Source organism: Schistocerca serialis, chromosome 5 (genome assembly GCF_023864345.2).
Source record: "Schistocerca serialis cubense isolate TAMUIC-IGC-003099 chromosome 5, iqSchSeri2.2, whole genome shotgun sequence".
NCBI lineage: Eukaryota > Metazoa > Arthropoda > Insecta > Orthoptera > Acrididae > Schistocerca > Schistocerca serialis.
The window spans coordinates 598605591-598628296 of NC_064642.1; positions in this window are offsets into that span (position 1 = coordinate 598605591).

The following is a 22706-nucleotide window of genomic DNA, read 5'->3' on the forward strand; positions in this document are numbered from 1 at the left end:
GCTATTGTTTATTGATAGCACATAATCATAGAGAGAATTTCCTTTGTAGTTGTAGTTTTTCATTGTTGTACAGTAAAACAGTTGTGGCATGCATGTAGATTTGCACCAAGTATTTCGCAGCTGCGCTGACAATTAAGTAGACATTATTTCCATTGCTATGTTATTTTATTTTGGTCTTCAAATTGTGCTTTTCTGTGTTATCGTGTGAAATATTGTGACAATTATGGCATGTGAAAAACGTAATACTAGGCTCCAAAGTAAACTGAGAAATGACAGTGAAGACGAAGGCAGTGTGTTAGCGCTGCGGAGTAATGAATTAACTAATGTTCAAAGTAGTAATTTGGTAATTGCGCATAGGGAAATGGAGGAGGCGGCAAACAATGGTGTAGACAGTGAAACAGGTAGTGAACAGGGAAGCGTTATCGATCGATTGGTCGGCAACAGCTCGCCTCAGGAATCGGGAATGACAGAACACAATATTGCAAATACTGCAGACTCAGGTTTTGGGTTCTCACCGTTTTCTCAAATGAGTCAAGACACATGTTCCGCTTGTCAAAATGTGAATGTTGCCGGTGCAACTTCACTGCCGAAAAGCATTGAGGAACATGTTTCAGACACCAGTGCATTGTTATTACAATTAATGCAACAAATGGAACAAAAGTTTGAAAAGTTAGACACAATGGAACAACACCAGAGACAAACACAGCAACAGTTAGACACAGTGGAACAAAATCTCAAAAAGTTAGACATAATGGAACAACACCAGAGACAAACACAGCAACAGTTAGACACAGTGGAACAAAATCTCAAAAAGTTAGACACAATGGAACAAAATCAGAGACAAACACAGCAACAGTTAGACACACTGGAACAAAATCAGAGACAAACACAGCAACAGCTTCAAAAGTTAGACTCATTGGAACAAACTCTTGAACAAACGCGTGAAGATTTAACTACTGAGTTACATAACATTGAATCTAAAAGTCAAAAAGTCTGTAATGACGTAAAAACTCAAATTTGTGAGCATTTTCAACCTATTTTTTCGCGGCATGAAAATGCATTACAGAATCATGAAGCAGCCATAAAGGAACTGCAAACTATTGTTCATGAAAATCACAACACCTTGCAAGCTAAAATTGACTCAGTTGCATCTACCGATTCGGTTACGCAACTTGCAAAAACTCAAGAAAACTTAAAGGACACAGTAGATACGATTTCAACACAAATGGACACTCTGAAACTTGGTTCAGAAAAACACACTGAGGAAATAAGTACACTATTGGAGAAAGTAGCCGAACTTTCGGATCAGGTCACTAATCTATCTACGAAGGTAGATGATAATCTGAATGACACAGAAGAGTGCAAACAAATTAGGAAATTCAAACAAAATCAGAATCAGATTAATACGCAACACCAAAGAGAAATCCGGGAAGTACAAGATCAGCTGACACAGTTAATACAAGAATTACATATTTCAGAGGATACTCGCGCCCCAATACGGGAAGAGGGACACAGAAATACGGAACAGCCACAAAATAATAACACAGGGCATTTCGGAAGTTATGAAAGAAATTGGCAATGTGCACCGAATTTTGAGATGGAACGGCCGACACAACCTAACAATGACCGATATGCGACTCGCCGACATGATGATTTTGACTATAAGCTGTTCATTACTACACGTAAATTCAAAACATTTAAGAATTCTGGCAACGACATTCATCCACAAGCATGGCTCCATCAATTCTCGCATTGTTTTCCTCCCAACTGGTCGTTAGAACACAGATTAGAATTTATGTGTGGCTAATTGGAGAATGAACCAGCTGTAAGAATGCGATCAGTAATTCACGATTGCCACAGTGAAGGAGAGTTTTACCATGCCTTCCTCTCAGCATATTGGTCTCAAGCCACACAAGACCGAGTAAAACATAGCATCATAATGATGAAACGTTTCGAACAATCTGAATTTTCCAGTCTTATGAAATATTTTGAAGACATGTTGCATAAGAATCAGTATCTTTCAAACCCATACAGCCCCTCAGAACTCATCCGCATTTGCTTAATCAAATTACCTGAACATTTACGACATATTATTTTAGCAGGACGTTGCAAAGACGACATTGAAGCTTTTCAGGGACTCTTACAAGAATTAGAAATTGACACAGACAGTCGCGGGATGCGAAAACAGGAAAAAAATCACTACAGGTCACATCCGTCACAATTCCGTGACGACAGAAACGATAACTGGACACAACAAGGCTATTCTTACAACGCAAATCGTGACCAAAACAGACACCACCCATATGACAACCACTGGCAGAGTAATAATAGTTACAGAGAAAGATCGCGTTTCCGTAGTAATGAATATGACAGAGATTACCTTAGAAACGGACAATATGGGAACCAAAACAATTATTATCAAGGGAGACAGAATAACTTCAGATGCAACAGTTCAGCGCGCAGTTACGATTCAGGAAGAAATTCTCCACCACATGACCGACAAGAAAGAAATTATGAAATCTACCGACGTGATGACAGACGAGATAATCATAACGACAGACCTGAATTTCATCAGAACTGGCGGGATTCAAACAGAGCAGGGCACTTTCGACAACGTGAATTTGTAGAAGCTAGGTCTCCTAATCCCAATAACGACGCGCGCCAACAAAGGGACAGACAATGACTCGCACCGCAGGCAGCCGCGTGCGCCGGCTGGGTCAGAGAAAAATAGCATACACGCTAACCTTGAGAAAAATTTTAGCATTCCTCACCGATGTATACCCCATGATAATTCCGTTCAAGTTGAACCTCTGAGTACTATGAAGAGTAAAGGATTGCACCACATTTCACATGTAAAACCGTTTATTGAAAGATAATCTGCTTTTTAACTTAGTCTTTGTCATAAAATTTTTCGCTTCACATTACTAATATGCTTTGTCAGACTTAGAATCTATTAACATACAACAATGTTTGAAGTTAAATATCCAATCAAGAACCAAGAGAACTTATTTAAACAGAAATGACGAATGCATTGTTATAGTGAACAGACGTCACAGTGTTATTGTGTGTGTACATTCTTGCTTGTTTGTTGCACGATTACGTAACGACTATAAGGCTCACATACTTAGAACATTTACCAGTACTGCTAATGAGATTTTAATGCAACATTTTGGTTTATTAGAAAATACATTCTGAATTTAAAGTGCTTTCTGAGAGATACCAGATGACACAGAGGTTAGTTTATGTGACAGCTACACGATTTTTATCACGACGCTACTAATGAGTGACAATTTACAATGTTGCTTTTGCGGTGTATTTGTTTTATATCTGCACAGTTTTCTGAATTCTTCTGGAAAGAAAAACATGTTTTAGTAGTAACTTTTGTGGTATAGCAACAATGAGACAGCCTTTTTCGTGGCACAACAATACGTTACTGTACAGTACTTTCTTCATCACGCCAATAAGCATAATAACTACGATATCTATACACAAAGCATTTCACTTTTGTTTATCATGAGGTAAGTACATTGACTTCTGCAGAACTTAGCTTTCGGAGGACGATAACTACAACACTTCCACAGAGATTATGTTACAAGACGCACAGTTTAGCGCTACAGTACACGTATTTGAGTGATCAATTTTATACTTAAAACATTTATTTTTAAAGATTTTTGAATTACAAAGAAAGTTTTCCGTGATATATTTCATTCCATTGGTGTAATCTGTAAAACCTGAGGGTATAATTACATTAATCCTCAGAGTGGTACACGCTTACTTTGTGTAAAATGTGTTTGGCAAGCACAAGGAGCCCTAGCTAATATGGTATTTGCTTATACAACTTGACACATCGGTACCATATTTCTCTAACACAGAATTACACAGCTATCTGATTATTTGACAGAGAAACAAACATTCTTTTTACTATGTCAGTGACACATGTTTACGTAATTACACAGTTGGATAACTTCACACTTATGAAATTTTATTTTGTCTGCACTGTGTGAACTGTTCATATTTTTTCGGAACCATTGTGATACTATGAGAGCGTTGAATGTCGTATTTCGTAAGGGAGCATGATTTTTAAAGTATGTTTGAGGTAGATGACACTGTTATATTGATAAGATTTTGTTTCTACACATTTGCAACGCAAATTCTCGACCCGTGAAATTTTGTGTATGAGACTGTCACTGTAGCGGAAACTGCTGTTGTAAATATTTCCGTAAGAAAGTTAAGTGACCACCTGCACGTAATGCATCGCGGGCACCCACCTGGGCGACAGCCGCCCGAAAAAAAGCCATTAGCCTTTCAGCGGCACAGGTAGAAAAAAAAGGGGAGGCCATTATCCTCGCTATTGACGTTCCTTTGTAGAAAGCATCGCAAAAACGACACGGTCGAACTTGGGAGCTCTTAATTTATGATATTTACTGAAATGCTTATGAATTGATGGGAAATATTCTTACATCTGCAAACCTGATAATGACAAGTGTCTTTCTACGAGAGTTGAGAGCTACTGACTTACGAAATGCCACATAGCTATTGAATGATGTTTTTATGCTTTGGTTTGCGTAATTGCTTATTTCATTTGACATCTGTTTTCCAGCTGTGTTGCAGCATTGGTTTCATAAAATAAAATTAAATGCATTTGCTAATGTGAACACTTTCTGTCAACAGATTTATTAAATAATTATTTTCTGATCCACATTCTTCGAAAAAGGATCTCTTGGAATGGAGAGAACAATAAGAAGGGACTAATACCAGTAACTGCATCTATAATTTTCTTTTCAAGTACTTGGTAATTTCTTTTGTAGAATAATTTGTGGTGCACCACTTTAATTACATAGACATTAAGATGTGAATATACATTTCCCTTATCTGCATTGTTGTTTTTACTGTAATATTTTTTCTGCTTGAGCTATGTCATGTTTAGGTATAAGTTACTGCTGTTTGCCAGGCATAGTGTTACTGAATTTGACTTTGTGTTACTCTGCTAAGCCAGTTTTACTACTCATTTATTTTTCTTGTTGCTGCACATTGGCTCATATTAGTTGTAATGTTGCATTGCTTGGTAATTTAGATTTACTGTAGCTTGCTTTGCAATTTTCCATTTTTTTGGTCATTGCTGTTTGTGTTACTTATTTTGTGCTGCTGCATTGCCTCATCCCTTAGTTTAGCATCTGAGCTCAGTAGATTTAAGTTAGCTTAAGAAGGGGTAGCCTCTAAGAGAATGAGTTGTGATGAATTGGAAGAAATGCATCGAGAAGTTATACGAAAAAAAGTACAGAAAACAGGTTTAGGTAGGATTTTCTTGGAAATAAATGTTGAGGTAAGAAATGTGTGAACATATAAATACAGAAAGCATGCTTAGATAGAATTTTTTTGGTGGAAACAAAGGATGAAATAAGAGGAAAGATATATGAAGTTTTGGGTTGGACTGCAGTACCAAATGTTACACTGAAAACGAACCCTGTCCTTTCCTATTGGTGTTATCCCACTATGTGTTTGTGTACCCTTGTGTATTTGTTTTCTTCCTGTCTCTCTGTAGTTTCATAGAATTTTTTCTTCTTTTAATATTAAGCTACATTCACTATGATGAGGAATGCTGTTATCCTCGAATATAATTGGCATTAATAATATGTTATTTTCTTTGTAAAGATGTTAGACATTATTAATTCTGTTCCGTCTAATGCTCATGTGTGAAGTTGATGTTTCAAAAGTTATTGTGATCTTTTATGTATGTACTCATGTCATAATTCCACTGATGTATATGTTAGTTCGATTCTTTTGTAAAGCCTGTACTACAAATGTTATCTGTATTATTATGTTTTTAGTGATGTATTTTATACCTTTGTAATTGTATTCTCATGTTATAATATTGTAATTGACACCAGTTCATCCAATTAAGTAACTTGTAAGCATTCATTTCACTGCACACATTTCTGAAGGTCATAGTAATGCACAATATGTGAGAAGTTGGGATTGATAGTGTTTGCACGTGTGTTACTAATTCAGCAAGGGACTGGATAACAGCATTGCTGGTTCTAAGGACATGTCAAACAAATTTTTTGTGAGTGGACAAGTGGTGGTTATGGACTTGCTATATTATCCGCAAGACTCTTCGATGGCGATTGTGCACCTGCACAGTCACAACAGATGGCTGCTGGCTATCTCTACAAGGACTACAGTGGGTCTGCATCTTTGATGACCCACCAGTACCATTATCTCTACAAGGACTACAGTGGGTCTGCATCTTAGATGGCCCACCAATACCATTATTTCTACAAGGACTGCAGTGGGTCTGCACCTCTGGTGGCCCACCAATACCGTAATCTCTACCAGGACTACAGTGGGTCTGCTCTGTGATGACCTACCTACCAATATTCTTCAAAACTTCGACTGACTCTGCTGTGGGTTTGCTCTGTTGTGGCCCATTACCTGTCTCCATGTCGAGAGTCAGCACTCTCTTTCCATTGGAAGAACAACACTACCACTTCAAGACTGCATGGAAATCCACTACTTCCGTGTGCATTTTCTTTTACTGCTCAGACTTTGAGAAAAACACTGCAATTTTACTGTGACGAATGATGAGGACTGTCTTTATGGACTGTGAGAAAATTTTAGCTTTTGACCAACATTGTATCAATAAGTGTGTGCCGTTGATTTCTTTGTTATTGTAATTGTGAAAAAAATTTTAACAAATATGTATTGGCCAGTGCCCAAAAAAATTTGTAAAATTTTTTGTGGGGAGCATGGGGGCTATGTAGGTAGGCTGTTTAGGTTTTTTTTATTGGTAACGCCACCTGTGTGCAGTCTGTGGCTAGTTTGCATTGTTGTCTGCCATTGTAGTGTTGGGCAGCGGCAGCTGGATGTGAACAGCGCGTAGCGTTGCGCAGTTGGAGGTGAGCCGCCAGCAGTGGTGGATGTGGGGAGAGAGATGGCGGAGTTTTGAAATTTGTTATGAACTGCTATATTTATATATGATGATATCAAGGTAAATACATTGTTTGTTCTCTATTAATATCTTTCATTTGCTAACTATCCCTATCAGTAGTTAGTGCCTCCCATAGTTTGAATCTTTTATTTAGCTGGCAGTAGTGGCGCTCGCTGTATTGCAGTAGCTTGAGCAGCGAAGATTTTTGTGAGGTAAGTGATTTGTGAAAGGTATAGTTTAATGTTAGTCAGGGCCATTCTTTTGTAGGGAATTTTGAAAGTCAGATTGCGTTGCGCTAACAAAATATTGTGTGTCAGTTTAAGCACAGTCATGTATAATTGTTCAAAGGGGAGGGTTCAGAACCAATATCTGCATGTAACACTTTGTAGGGAACGAAATCGAAAGATCAAATAGGCTCAGTCGTAGGTAGGAGTGGTAGACTTTGGATTATTGGTAGAGTACTGGGGAAGAGCAATCAGTCTGCAAAGGAGATTGATTGCAAAACACTCTTGCATCCTATTGTTGAATATTGCTCACTCAAGTGTGTGGGACCCGTGCCAAACAGGACTAACGTGTGATATTGAACGTATACAGAGAAGGGCACCACAAATGATCACAGGTTTGTTGGCTCGTGGGAGAATGTCACAGGGAACCTGAAGGAATTGAACTGACAGACTCCTGAAGATAGGCGAAAACTGTTTGATGGAAGACTACTTACAAAGTTTCAAGAACCGGCTTCAAATGATGACCGTAGGAATATAACGTAGCCCCCTAATGTATCGCTCACGGGGACAAAATTACTATAGTTACAGCATGCACACAGACGTTTACACAATGATTCTCGCGCACTCAGTACGTGAAAGGAACGGGAAGAAACTCTAGTAGCTTGCACAATGGAATATGTCCTCCGTTATGCACTTCACAGTGGTTCACAGAGTACAGTCATAACTGTAGATGTAGACAGGTTCATCTTCAGACAGTTATTCACGTTAATATTACAATTATTGTTTACATTAGTTGTTGGGAAAGAACAGCCAACAACTAATTTAAACGAAACAAAAATTACATCAACGTGAAAAACTGTCTGAAGTTGAACCTGTCGCTTCGAAGCCAGTAACGGCTCTATTTGTGTAAGTATGAGGGCGTGTTGAAAAACAAACAGATCATTTTAACATCCTATATCTTTGGTCTTCGTGTCTACATATTTATTTCGCAACATAATCACATTAGCGGCGAACACATTTCTCCCAACGAGAGACCAGTTTCTCGATACGTTACTGGAGAATGTTTGACTTTGTTGATGGAACCACAATCTCACCACCGCTTTACCGTTTCATCATTATCAAAGTGAAGTCCTCGAAGGCGTTCTTCAGGTTTTAGAAACATGAAAATCGGATGGTGCCCATTCGGAACTGTATGAAGGATGATTGATGACAGTGAACCCAAGGCGTCGGGTTGTTATAGATGCCACAGCATTCATGTGTAGTATGGCATTCCGTGCGAGGACAGTTAGCAATTCGATTACAGCATTCGATTTCTCATGCACCAACATAGTTACGCTACACACCGCCGTGTTACATGACGCTATTTCGAGCCCTCTACCAGCATGCCGTTATAAATAACATTAGTGGCAATGGGTGGTTGCTGTTTCTTCTTCACAAGAATCAGCTTGTAACTTTCTCATTGTCTCCTTAAACCAGTGAATTTCCAGGTATGGGACTTAGAACGCTTTTAGTAAAGTATGTATTTTCCAATTTGTCTCATTATTTTTTGCGGTGATGCGATCAGCAGCATAATTCTGTGGTATCAGTGTATCTTCTCAAGTTTCTGGATGCAAATCAATCGTGTACAAGCAGAGACAGATTGTTTTTAAATTCTCCTGTCAAACAGTAGATTTTGCATTTAGAAATTTCCCTATTTACACTCTTCATGTCGCTTCTAGCGCTCGAATTCTGATTCTGTAGGTTGCAAACCCATATGAAAGGGCAAATGAACAAAGTGAAAATCATCATAGCAAACACTCATGGTGGAGTATTCCATTCATCTGTGAGTCCACAAGAGACTATAGACCAGGGGGAGAGTTCCACTGTTTACCTCATGGTGGCAGGTGGTTCAAGGTAGAGCAGTTTCTGCCCTCCCTGATTCATCTCATCAGTTCCTTTTCTTTTCTGCGCTGCCTCTTACCAATTGCTGTTCATCTACTGCCTTGTTTGGAAAGATGTGACACCTAATGGACTAGTAATCACCAGCATGAATGGTCGATGGATGATGTCTTGCAGATAACATAACTACATCGTTTACCCGTTTCCTACGACCTGCCACACAGTGTCTGTCCACTGTTAGCTCAGAGGAAAACACTTGTTTGGGAACAGAATTATTGAGTGTGCGCACTACATCCCCTACCCATTGTAACTGACATATTGGAAGAAATACTGTTGGGGCAAGAACCACGAACCTCCTATTGAGCCGGCCGAGGTGGCCGAGCGGTTCTAGGCGCTACAGTCTGGAAACGCGCGACGCTACGGTCGCAGGTTCGAATCATGCCTCGGGCATGGATGTGTCTGTTGTCCTTAGGTTAGTTAGGTTTAAGTAGTTCTAAGTTCCAGGGGACTGATGATCTCAGAAGTTATATCCCATAGTGCTCAGAGCCATTTGAACCATTTGAACCTCCCATTAAGGCGAGGGTGGTATCGTGGAGAGAGAAGAAGAAGCATGACGTTGATAGAGATGATGGGGAGACAGAGAGAGGGATGGGGAGGTGGGGGAGAGGAAACGGACAGAGTAAGGAAAGAGAAGGTGAGAGGTGGGAGAAGAAGATGAACAGAGAGAGAGGGGGGAGAGGGACAGAAAGAGGCTGAGGAGGAGGTGGACTCAGAGGAGGAGGAGATGGGCGGAGGAGGTAGGTGTGTGTAGGAGCAGATGGACCCATGACGACTTGTATAGCTCTTCTTTCAATATTTTCCATCTATTTCATTAATCTAACTTGATGAGAGAGTGAGGAGGAACAGATGGAGAGAGAGAGAGAGAGAGAGAGAGAGAGAGAGAGAGAGAGAGAGAGTGGGGAGTAGCAGATGGACAAAGAGACGGGCTGGAGGAGATGAACAAATTATTGGGGGGGGGGGGAGGGAGCAGTAAGAAGGTGTACAGAGATAGAGAAAGGTGAGAAAAAGATGGTCGGAGAGGAGGTTGGAGGAGAGGGACAGAAAGAGGGGGGGAAGAGATAGAGAGAGAGAGAGAGAGAGCGCAGGGAGGACATGGGCTAATAGGTTTGAAACAAATATAGAGCCAGGCAACTCCGGGTACTCAGCATGTATGAAAAATAAGGAAGTACGTAAAGTAAGCAAATGCGTCTCTGCTCCCACTCAAATAGCGATCTGCCAAAGTGTTACAGATTAACAAAGCGCCTCCGAAACAAAGATGGAAAATCTTAAGTGATTAACATTCTGCTAGCCTTGACGCGAGCAGTTGTTCACTGTCGTCCTCGGAAGCCACTGCGTAGATCCGGCCGGAGTGGCCGTGCGGTTCTAGGCGTTACAGTCTGGAACCGAGCGACCGCTACGGTCGCATGTTCCAATCCTGCCTCGGGCATGGATGTGTGTGATGTCCTTAGGTTAATTAGGTTTAATTAGTTCTAAATTTTAGGCGACTGATGACCTCAGTAGTTAAGTCGCATAGTGCTTAGAGCCATTTGAACCATTTGAACTGCTTGGAACGCGTAGCCACGAGCGGTCTACCGTCAGACAACGTACCCGACAGGCAGTCGCATACAGAAGGTAAGTACCCGAGGGCGGCATTACCCAACATGGCCGAGGAATCGGCTGAATGGTCGGCGAGGGTGTCGGCGCGTGACGGCGCGAGGACAATGGCCGGCGGGCTGTGACGCTCCCGATGCCGATAACAACCAGCAAGTGCTCTTTTCAATGACAATGGCAGAACAAAACGTACACGCTATACGTCATCACCGGCCATTGTGTAAATGGCTGAGGTCTCGAAATCAGGAATGAAAAAGAAAAAAAAAATTTCGATTGCGTCTGAAGTGATGTTCAGTGCATGACATACAATGCACTGCATTGAAAAAGCAAAAAAGGGGCAGCCTTGTATAACAGATGAGGTACTAGGATTCATACGGAGATACAACGAAATGCAAAAAAATGTTGAAATTTAACTGCTAAAACATAAAGTAGTCAGAAATGAAATTAGCCACAAATGTAGAAAAACTTACGAAAAATCGATGGAGGATGAAAAGGATACAAAACTGGAACAGGATAACGTTGGCACATCAGACTGTGTAATAAACGATCACTTTAGGGAGCACTGAACAACGTGCACAATGATTATCGATGAAAAAGGTAATCAGGTAATGAAAACAGAAAATAAATGAAGAACATGGAAACGTTATTTGGAGATTCTAGAAGGAGCCTAGAAAGAATTGGGTTTAGTGGAAACAAGGAAATGGCGAAATAAGACGAAAGGTGGCCAGTGAAATGGGGACGTAATCGAAAATTGTACATATCAAATATATTTTTACCACGAGGAATTTAACTGTTACTAAGGTCAGTGGCGGATTGTAACCAAACAATCTCAGTTAACTAGCGAAGTTCGTTGGCGGACCTATGTTTACTGGAACGTTCCTACGTCTATAATCGCGTATTTATTACGATAACTCATATACAGGGTGACTCCGTGATGATGCTACGAACTCATAGGAATGATGGAGAACGGTAAACGTGTCAGTCTGAGGTAAGGTCTCTGGTCCAGAAACAACAGAGTCGAAAGTGATAAGCGAAAATCGTTGTATCACCGACAGTGGACCTCTTCTACTGCAAGCTCTTCGCTTTCCACATTTTGGGAGGAGGTAGTATGAACCAAAACAACAAAAAGCGCCTGGTAACAATGTCCAGTAAACGTGCGCTCTAAAACGCATACAACTAGGTACTTGTTCACAGGACAGCTATCATAATTACGTTACTGCTGCAATCACTTTCTTATTATTACCGAGGTATAATAAGAATATATGCAGGTTTCGAAAAAGTTAAGATATATATTTTTTATTCGACTGATGCCCCCTCAAGATCTGAGCTCAGAATCTCCTCAGAAAACTGCTTGTGTTGGGATTTTGTCAGCCGCTGTAATTTAGGATAATCTGCCTATTCACAACTTTCAACCAGCGATGATTTTCATGTTATTCCATATCACTCTAATTAGTAACATTACATTACGAACTACCCCTTCAGTGAAAGAAGATCACCTAAATTACTACCGTTCCTGCCAGAGAAGCAAATTGTTATCTACTTATGCCTTAAAGTGATCAATCGCTGAACAATGAGACATCTTTTTGAGTGAAAGATGTTGGTAAAGTGGTGTTACCTCTTGTGTGTTCACCAATGAGTAATCTTCCGAAGAAGATGTGTCAACGTTCCTATTGCACATAATTACAGTGTTTCTTACTGTGTACTTAGCTGAAACTGAAATGGTGAGACTCAGACAGAGTTCGAAATTTGGCTTCGAAGCAGAGTTGTCTGTTATACAATCTGTTTCACCAGCCAGTGCCTCTTGAAACGCGACGCACGTCTTGTGCACCCACAAGCTGTCGCATATCGTCCACAATGTGATTGGCTGGAATAGGATTGAGCGGACAATTTAAGTCTTTGAGGACGAAAATCAATTTCAGCCGTCTTAACCGCCTCCGGCAACTTGACAGGACGGAAGATCGGCGAGAGAAGGGGCAGGGGTCTCTTATCCGCAGTCAATGGAAAGAGTGGGCCTGCAAAATGTGGGGAGAAAGGTTTCGGCAGGGGTGGGGAAGGAAACCAATCCTCTGTGTAATAGAGTCGCCTTCCCGGCTCTAGAAGGTGGTTTTTACGCGAGTGTGCAGTTGTACTATACAGCACGGTTGATTTGTGAGTTTCGTGTTCCGTTATTCCACGTGCAACCTAAAACAAATACACAGTTCACAAAATGTTCTCGGCTATTATGTCCGTGGTCGAATGGATTTCACATTAAAACTCAACGTTTCGTTGCCATCTGTGGAGGACAATTTCAAAGGGAGTCGTAGCTTCAGACCCTGGCTGCTACTGACTGTAGCAAAATTCTATTTCCCATATATCTTTTAAATATGCGACCACAAGTGGCCGTCGTTGACTACCATCGTCCGCGGTTGCTATCACTCCATGGTGGACGACTGGTTCACATCTTCTTCAGCACCGGAATCCAGATATTCAATTTCACGCCCTCCTCTTTCCTACTGAAATTCCTGGGGTGTTTTCAGTCTCTGTAACCTCTTCATGGTGTCCGCTTGTGGCTGCCAGTATTTGAGGCCTATCAAAACGAATGTGGTTGTCTTCTGGCTACAAAGCAGGTTCCGGAACAACTGATCTGTTAATCTCCCCTCTTCTGCAAATTTTCCTCGTCTTCTAGTCGTTTTTGATCGTTGTTTTAGTAGTACCAATGTACAACTCCTCACAACTACAAGGAATCCTATACATTCCTGATTTTTTCCAGCATTGCGGAGCATCCTTTGCCAGCTTTGGCGATCTTGTATCTTCCGTGTGGGTTTCTAGATTACGGCGATGTTCACCAGTGGATTGTTCAAGACCGGTTATTCGTCCGTTGAAGTAAGAAGAGTGTAAAGACAACCTTGCAGAAATCATAACGAGACATAAGCGCCTTTCACTGAGGGCAGTACTGACCGAATAGGAAAAAATCTTGAAAAAAAAAAAGAATGCAACAGCGCCGCAGTCTACAAACCCGCCTGGAAGATAGAAATCACCAAAAGTCGCCCTCCAACCGCTGGAAAAAGCAGGAATTTAAAAGATTCCAGGTAGTTTTAGGGAGATGCATATGGGTACTACAGAAAGAACGGCCAAAAAACGACTAGCAGGCACAAGGGCAGTTGCGGAAGAGGGTACATTGAAAGATCAGTTGTTGTGGAACATGCTTCACAGCCAGGAGACCTCCACATTTATTTTGATAGGTCTCAAATACTGGCAGTCACAAGCGGCTACCATGGAAGGCTTTACAGAGAGGCCATAGAGACTGAAAACCCTCCAGGAATTTCAAGAGGAAGAGGGAGGACGTCAAACTGATTAACATTTGGATTACATCCCCAAAGAAGATGCGTACCAGTCTTCCACCTTCCACCTTCGGACGATAGCGACAGCGGACGACGGCAGTCGACAACGGCCAGTTGCGTTCAGGTTCACTTGGGACTTAACATCTGAGGTCATCAGTCCCCTAGAACTTAGAACTACTTAAACCTAACTAACCTAAGGACATCACACACATCCATGCCCGAGGCAGGATTCGAACCTGCGACCGTAGCGGTCGCGCGGTTCCAGACTGTAGCGCCTAGAACCACTCGGCCATCCCGGCCGGCGGAGCCAAACACAGAGCGGGTATAAACACGGGAGTAACCCAGAATCTGCGGTTATTTCCCCAGCTGACCTTGTCGAATTCCTCTTAGTACAGTTTCACATATAACAAATGTAAGCACCATTTAAGTATTATATAAAATATTCCACTTATTGCGCCGAAGCAATACCGGCCGCAGTGGGCCAAACTTCGTGCGTGCAGGGTGTGCGGGCCGCTTGCGGCCCATTGCTCGGCCTCTCTCGGGTTTGTCCGTTCCTTCTCGGCAGTACACGGAACAGCACGATAGTTCATTTACGTAGTGTTGCGGTACGGCAGTTTTCAATCGGCACAAGTTTCTTCAGTTCGGGAGAATCTTGGTGTCAGAACTAGTCACCATTCGTGGCATGAAGGACGTTCACAGGTCCGTGGCTGTTTGCTCAAAGAGAGGCACTCTAGCGATCTATCGTTACAAACCTTTAAAAATGAATGGGAATGACAGAAGATAGGGACGAGAATTCTGAGTATACTCGTACATTCTGCATTCGCATAAGCGACGGCTACTGCAGATTTGCTATGAAACGACATTACAACATCATGAATGTGTGAGTGAAGTCTTATTGGACTTAACTGCTAAGGTCATCAGTCCCTAAGCTTACACACTACTTAACCTAAACTATCCTAAGGACAAACACACACACCCATGCCCGAGGGAGGACTCGAACCTCCGCCGGGACCAGCCGCACAGACCATGACTGCAGCGCCCTAGACCGCTCGGCTAATCCCGCGCGGCTACACAACATCATGAAGAAAGAATTTAAATATTTACTTGACAGAGAAAGAGCGAAAAAGTACGATTGCTAGACAGGATTCATTGTTCCGTACATCAAGAAGCTCTTGGTGCTAAATATGCAGGCATGGTATAATCGAAGAAATTTGTGGTCCGAATAGTGAATTTCTGATGTCGCACGCATTATTCCACTGTCAATTCCAAAACTCTTCGATGGAACTGAACGACGAGTGTACAGACTTTATACAGCGGTAGTACTGCAAAGTACTGTAAACTACCCTCTCCTTCCTACTTGCAGCTATTGTCCACAATAAAGTCTTTTATGAAAAATTTGGGAGGAGCGAAGATTACAATTATTAACTTTCTTGTTTACTTACTTGTCATCTTGGGTTGGCTCGAGTTATTCTTGTCTAGGGGTCTTATTCGAGAAGCTGAAATTCTCACATTTTAGGCCCTCACTGTTGAACTGAACTAAATAAATTTGAAGATTATTGTGGAAGAATTTTTGTTTTTACGTAAATATATTTTGCACATTTTAGTATATCATGGAGTCTTTTGATTATGGTAGATAATGAAGATAATGTCTCAGGGAAACATTAATTACAGAGTCTTTTGATTTGTCACGTTAACAAAGCCGAAATTACATTGTTCACACAAAATACTAAAATACTTCCGATCGCATCAGAGGCATGCTCATGAATCTCACACACTGCAGAAATAAGCATATTCCAAAGTTTTAAATAACTTCCGGGAATTCAGCCAGGTAACACTTTCAGCGACCGCCGATATTTCGGCGCGAGAACACCCCGCCATTTTGAAGGCAAACTGCAACCGACAGGCGGCGTACATGCAAATTTAAAACCTCGGTTCTCGGACTAAAGCAGGAAAGATAACACACACACTGAACACTAGTGCCACCAAAGATGACCAAAGGAAGAGCTATCGATAGTGAGACTATGAATTCGCAGGTGAGGTAGCATTGACTCTGTCTCTCTGTTTTTTGACAAGGGAGAGAGCCGGATTCCAAACAGAGTTTAAACAGAAACCTCCATCCCTGTTAACGAGGTTGCTCGCTAATTTAATCTCAACTGCCTCCCTAATAACACTGTCCCAATAGCTGGACGTGCGGGCGCTGCAGTCATGGACTACGCAGCTGGTCCCGGCGGAGGTTCGAGTCCTCCCTCGCGCATGGGTGTGTGTGTTTGTCCTTAGGATAATCTAGGTTAAGTAGTGTGTAAGCTTAGGGACTCATGACCTTAGCAGTTAAGTCCCATAAGATTTCACACACATCATCTGAGCTGGACGTGCATGCAAATATCTCGGTGTTATTGTATAACATGGGGTGACCAGTATCCAATCAATGTTCGGCAGTAGCAGATCTATTTGGCTGCTGTAATCGTGTGTGCCGTTTATGCTCAGTACATCGGTCCTCCACGGTCCTGATAGTTTGACCAATATATGCCATGCCGCAGCTACAAGGAATACGATATACACCCGTGTTAAGCAGTCCAAGGTCATCCTTAACGGAACTCAAAAGTGCTCTAATTTTAGATGGAGGTCGGAAAACACATTTCACATCGTATTTCCGTAAAATACGACCGACCTTGTTGGACGTGTTTCCTACGTAAGGCAAAAAGGCAGTAGACTTAGGTGTTAACTCAGAATTATCATCAATCATCCGATGTTCAGTTGGTCGATAGCGCAACGTACGTTCAGTCTGTCTATCACTATAACCATTTTGACGAAATGTAACTTCAAGATGGGACAGCTCAGCTGGCAAGGTCTCAGCGTCAGAAACGACATGTGCCCTGTGCACCAAGGTACGAAGTACCCCTTCACGCTGAGCCGAATGGTGACAACTATTAGCTTGTAAGTACAAGTCGGTGTGAGTACATTTCCTGTAGACTGCATGTCCCAATGATCCATCATCCTTCCTCCTAACCAACACGTCAAGAAAGGGAAGGCAACCATCCTCTTCCACCTCCATCGTAAAACGAATGTTCGGGTGGATCGAGTTCAGCTATTCTAGAAAGACATTCAAATTCTCCCTACCGTGAGGCCAAACAACGAAGGTATCGTCAACGTATCTAAAGAAACAGGCGAGTTTCAAAGGCCCCGACTCCAATGCACGGTCCTCGAAGTCTTCCATAAACAAATTTGCGATCACAGGAGACAACGGACTACCCATCGCAACACCATCTGTCTGCTCGTAATACTGGTCATTAAATAAAAAGTAAGTGGATGTCAACACATGCCAAAAGAGATTAGTTAATTCAACACCTAACCTGGCCTCAATTAACCGCAACGAATCAGACAGAGGAACACGAGTGAAGAGAGAGACCACATCGAAACTCACTAAAATATCAGAGTCATTCACCCTCAGTCCCTCCAAAAGCTCTGACTTTGATCATCTTTGGTGGCACTGGTGTTCAGTGTGTGTGTTGTCTTTCCTGCTTCAGTCCGAGAACCGAGGTTTTAAATTTGCATGTACGCCGCCTGTCCGTTGCAGTTTGCCTTGAAAATGGCGGGGTGTTCTCCCGCCGAAATATTGGCGGTCGCTGAAAGTGTTACCCGGCTGAATTCCCGGAAGTTATTTGAAAGTTATATACGCGAGGAGAAACTCAGGTCTCACATATTCCAAAGGGTTTACAATTTTTCTTAACAAATTAATTTCTGCTGGTTTCTGTTACATTATTGCTTTCTATTATTATTTCATAATTGAAATCAGAAATGAACATAGTAACCGGTACAGTATTGCGTAATTAATAGTATAAATTTTAAGTGTGCCAATAGTTTGTAATTTCAAATGTTTAAAAAAAGTAATTTTAACTGTATATTCAGAACTAGTACTTATCAATTATAACATCGAGACTAAAATATTTTATAAAGTAATTTATTTTCATAAATTTTAGCTTGAAATATAGCAAACTGTACATAAAATTATATGAAATTTTTCAGAAAAGCAACTGAGATAATACTGGCCTGTCAAAAATTCGAAAAATAATACTGGTATTGACAACTATTTTTGAGCAAAAGTAATGCTAGAGGAGAGTATCCCGTTACGGTACGTTTGTTAAGTCAAGAGACATACTTGGTACGATTTTTCAGTTTCAAACTCCCTATTGTTCATTTTATGAAGGAAAAAGGGGTGCACGAGCGAAAATTAGAACATCCGAAATGGACTGCAGACCTTTCTTTAAGTGGACTTGACTGCACAGTGCCAACAGTAAAACATTGCTAGGTGAGAAACATCTTACTTCTGATTTAATGGTGATGCATTCGAAAAGAAAATCGCGCTGTAGAAGGGACACATTTTGACAAACACAGTTCTCTTAGATAAATGCAGCTACAAAAAAAAATGGCTCTGAGCACTATGGGACTCAACTGCTGTGGTCATAAGTCCCCTAGAACTTAGAACTACTTAAACCTAACTAACCTAAGGACAGCACACAACACCCAGCCATCACGAGGCAGAGAAAATCCCTGACCCGGCCGGGAATCGAACCCGGGAACCCGGGCGTGGGAAGCGAGAACGCTACCGCACGACCACGAGATGCGGGCAAATGCAGCTACAGAAAACCTGAAGTTTGAAGAATACAGTGTGGCGTTGAAAGAATTACAACAATAGATTCCTATGTGTTTTGAGGACACTGCCAATCAATCTTACATCTCTTTTCGAGACCGTTTGCTGTTTCAGTCTAAAGCGGACCTATGCATGTGCAGATGTAACTGACTGAGCTGCAAGGTAATTCCAGTTTTAAAGACAAATCCCTTTAATGCTAAAACTATCTAGGACGCCTCCATTGCTTTCCTGAGGTGGAGCTTCATATTTTGACCAAGATTTGAGTGTGAAAGTGTTTTTTTTTCAATTATGAAACTAAATAAATCATGACTACCGTCAGTCTGAGCGCAAAAACCTGTAACATTGCGTCTGTCCGTATGCAAACAGTTTGCAACAAATGAAACATTATGTTACATCGCCAGCGAGCTATAAGTAATTAAATAACACTCAAAATTTGTTTCTTTTTTTGACGTAGTTGAGAAAAGTGAAATATAAAACCAAGTCGTATGCAGTGCGACTGCATTACCATGTAAATGCGATTAGCGCGTTTGCAGTTTCCCCTTCCACACGCTCTGACAACGCGCTGTGGCGGTCGAGGAAGAGTGTGCTAGCTAAGCTGACCGCTGTGGCACTCGCGCCATTTATTGGCCACCCCTGCGCTAAGGAGTAGTTGGCTCTCTGAGGAGGGAGATACACTACTGGCTGCAAGAACAAAGTCACTGCCACAGACTGAAGTGGATCCACTTTCTTAAGTGCAACACAGTGGCAAAGTGAAATCTAAAATTAAACACTGGGCGCAAGGCCTTAAAATAAAATCCACAAAAAACATGAGTTTAAAATTTCACTTAAAATCTGGCGCTCAAAATTCGAAAAAAAAAACTCTAAGCAGTTTAGCCAATTCCCATAGGGGACGGAGTTGAGCACATGCCAGCGGCCTCTTCAAATAACCACCAATTAAATGCAAAATAAGAGAATACAGCATAACTGAGACAAGTTTTTTTTTCCTTTATTGAATGTGTATTATCCCCAAAGGGAGGCGGACTGGGAGGAGCTCAGTACGCCGCTCTTCAGCCTACAGAATTTGTTTTTAAAAAAATGAAGATAATAAATAATAAAAGCAGGCGATAAAATCGGTGACTTAAATGGTAAATTGGCGGAAAATTGTGGAACTTAAAACATAAAACAAAGGATTGGTGATGCTAATAAAATACACAGGAAGCAGACAGGTAAAATAATAGACAGACAATTAAAAAACACAGAGACGGTCTGGTTTCTGTTAGCACGAGCTATAAAAATCGCACCAAGCAACAGCATGATTTCTGTTCGCAGCACTTTGGAAAGATGCACAACACTGAACACTCACATGAACACTGCACTAAAAAATTGGCACAAATATAACACAGCACAGCCGAGGGCAGACGGGGGCGGGGGAACCTGGACAGATGATGGGAAAGAAAAGGGGGGAAGGAGAGGAAAAACGAAGTGGGGGGAGGGGGGAAGAAGCCAACGGAGCATGAGGACTCATAAGAGGGGGGGGGGGGGGCTGGGCAGACGCGAGAACGAGTGGAGAAAGGCAGAGGGGAATGCAAACGGACCCGGGGGATGGGGGGGGGGGAGAAGGGAGGCAGAGAGAGGGTAGGCGAGGAAAAAACATGATGGAATGGGGGGGGGGGGGAAGAAGCCCAGGGAAAGGACAGAGGAAAGGAGGGGGAGATGAGGATCAGAGTTGATAGGAGGGATAATTGGAGGGAGAGGGGGAGTTGACAGAAGCCACCTTGGGAAAGGAGATGAAGGGCATAGAGGTGGAAGGTAAGGGGGACACAACAGTGAAGGTGCAGCAGAGGGCAGGGGTTGGAGAGGAGAGGAGCAACTAGGCGATGAGGGGGGATCAAGGCGGCAGGAGGTGTAGAGTATGTAGATATGTTCAAGGAATTGGAGCACATTGGGATGGGCGAAAGGAATCAGGTCGTAGAGGATCCATGAGGGGGACGGGAGGCGTATACAGAAGGCGAGGCGGAGTGCATGGTGCTCGAAGGTCTGGAGGGATTTATAGAACTTGGGGGGGGGGGGGGGGAGCGGATATCCAGGCGGGACTGGCGTAGCATAGGATGGGACGGATGAAGGATTTGTAGGTGCAGAGGATAGTGGAGGGGTTCAACCACCATGTCCAGCCAACTGAGACAAGTTTCTACCAAACATTACAAAGAACGCTTACCTATAAGCAGAAGCAGGCAGGACGTCGCTCTGGCCTCGAGCGGAAAACCAAAGAAGGCGTTGACCCGGTGTCCGGAAAAAATCTCACGATGAAGGCGTTCAGAGTGACCAGGGCAGCCTGGGGCATGACCCGTGGGCTTCTCCGAATCGAGCTGACTTCTCCAGGAGGAGCCCCGAAACCACGCAAACCCGCACACCCGGGATAGGGGCGGCGTCGCCGAGCACGTCACGTCAACAACCGCACCGTCCTGCACATTGGATGTCGGTTTACAGCGCTATCACCAGAAGACGTGTGTGCCCCAGCAGTACTGCCAAATCGCTCCCCAAAAAAACACGCACCCTCCACTGGACACCACTAGCAACCCCAATCAAGACAGCAGGAAACTCAATGTTACTTCGTTCACCCACTGGCTCCTGTCGACTAGGAAAGGACAGGGAATGATGTGTCGTCGCATGACAGCTTCGTCTGGCTTACAGTAAATATCGAAAATGAAACTTTTGTTGCACCTGTAAGCCATTAGATAGGCACCCTGCAGCTGGTGCGTAATGACTATACCCTGGGTTAACCACTTAGTACGAGGGCGAGTCAAATGAAAACCTTAAATTTGTAATAAAAAATCGAAATTTCTCGCCGTTATCCGGCAAGTTGATAAGCGTGCTACAAATAGCGTGCAGAATGGCCTGTAGGTGGCAGCGTAGTGCAGATGCTCACATACCGTCGCAGTATTATTATAAAAATGGCCATCCCACTTGCGACTTGCACCAGGGAAGAACAGCATTCTGTTATTCGGTTTTTGCGTAGTGAAGGTGTGAAACCTACTGACATTCATCGACGAATCAAGGTTCAGTACGGTGATCCAAGTTTGTCACAGCAGCAAGTCTACGAATGGGGCAGGAAGTTCGCAAATGGTGTGACCTCAGTAGAAGATGCTCCTCGTCCAGGTCAGGCACAAAGAGTTGTGACCCCACAGAACATTGCAGCACTTGAAGCCATAGTGAAGGAAAACCGCCGAGTGACACTGAATGACATTGCATTATGTTTACAGATTAGTCATGGGTCAGCACACCACATTGTGCATGATGTGCTCCAGTTTCACAAAGTGTCTGCTAGATGGGTGCTACGGCAGCTGACTCTGAAATGAGAGAACGACGTGTTGATGCTTGTGAAGAACTTCTTCGGCGCTTTGAACGAGAAGGTGACGGCTTCCTTGCAAGAATCGTTACTGGGGACGAAACCTAGGTTCACTTCCACCAACCGGAAACGAAAAGAGCGAGCAAGGAATGGAGGCATTCCTCATCACCAAAACCAAAGAAGTTTCGAACATAACCATCAGCAGGGAAGGTTATGCTGACTCTCTTTTGGGACGAAAAAGGCGTCATTTTGGAGCATTACATGCCTTGAAGAACCACTGTCACCTGTGCATCATACACAGATCTCCTAAAAAATCATCTGCAGCCTGCAATCAAATCAAAGCGACGTGGATTGCTGTCAGCAGGTGTCCCTTTTGCAACATGGCAATGCAATGCACCACACAGACCGTACAACAGTTGCAACAATCACAGATCTGCATTTTGAGTGTCTTCCTCATCCACCTTACTTACCAGACCTTGCCCCAAGTGATTTCCATGTTTGGACCACTCAAAGACGCAATGGGAGGAAAGAAGTTCCGCTCTGATGAAGAGGTACGCCACGCGGTGCATGAGTGATTGCGCGGACTACCAAAAGAATTTTTTTCTAGAGGAGTTTATGCGCTTTGTAAGCGCTGGAGGACTTGCATTGAGCGTGGGGTAGATTATGTTGAAAAGTGATACAGATTTGTACCACTTCTGCACAATAAATAATCTTTAAAAAATATTTTAAGGTT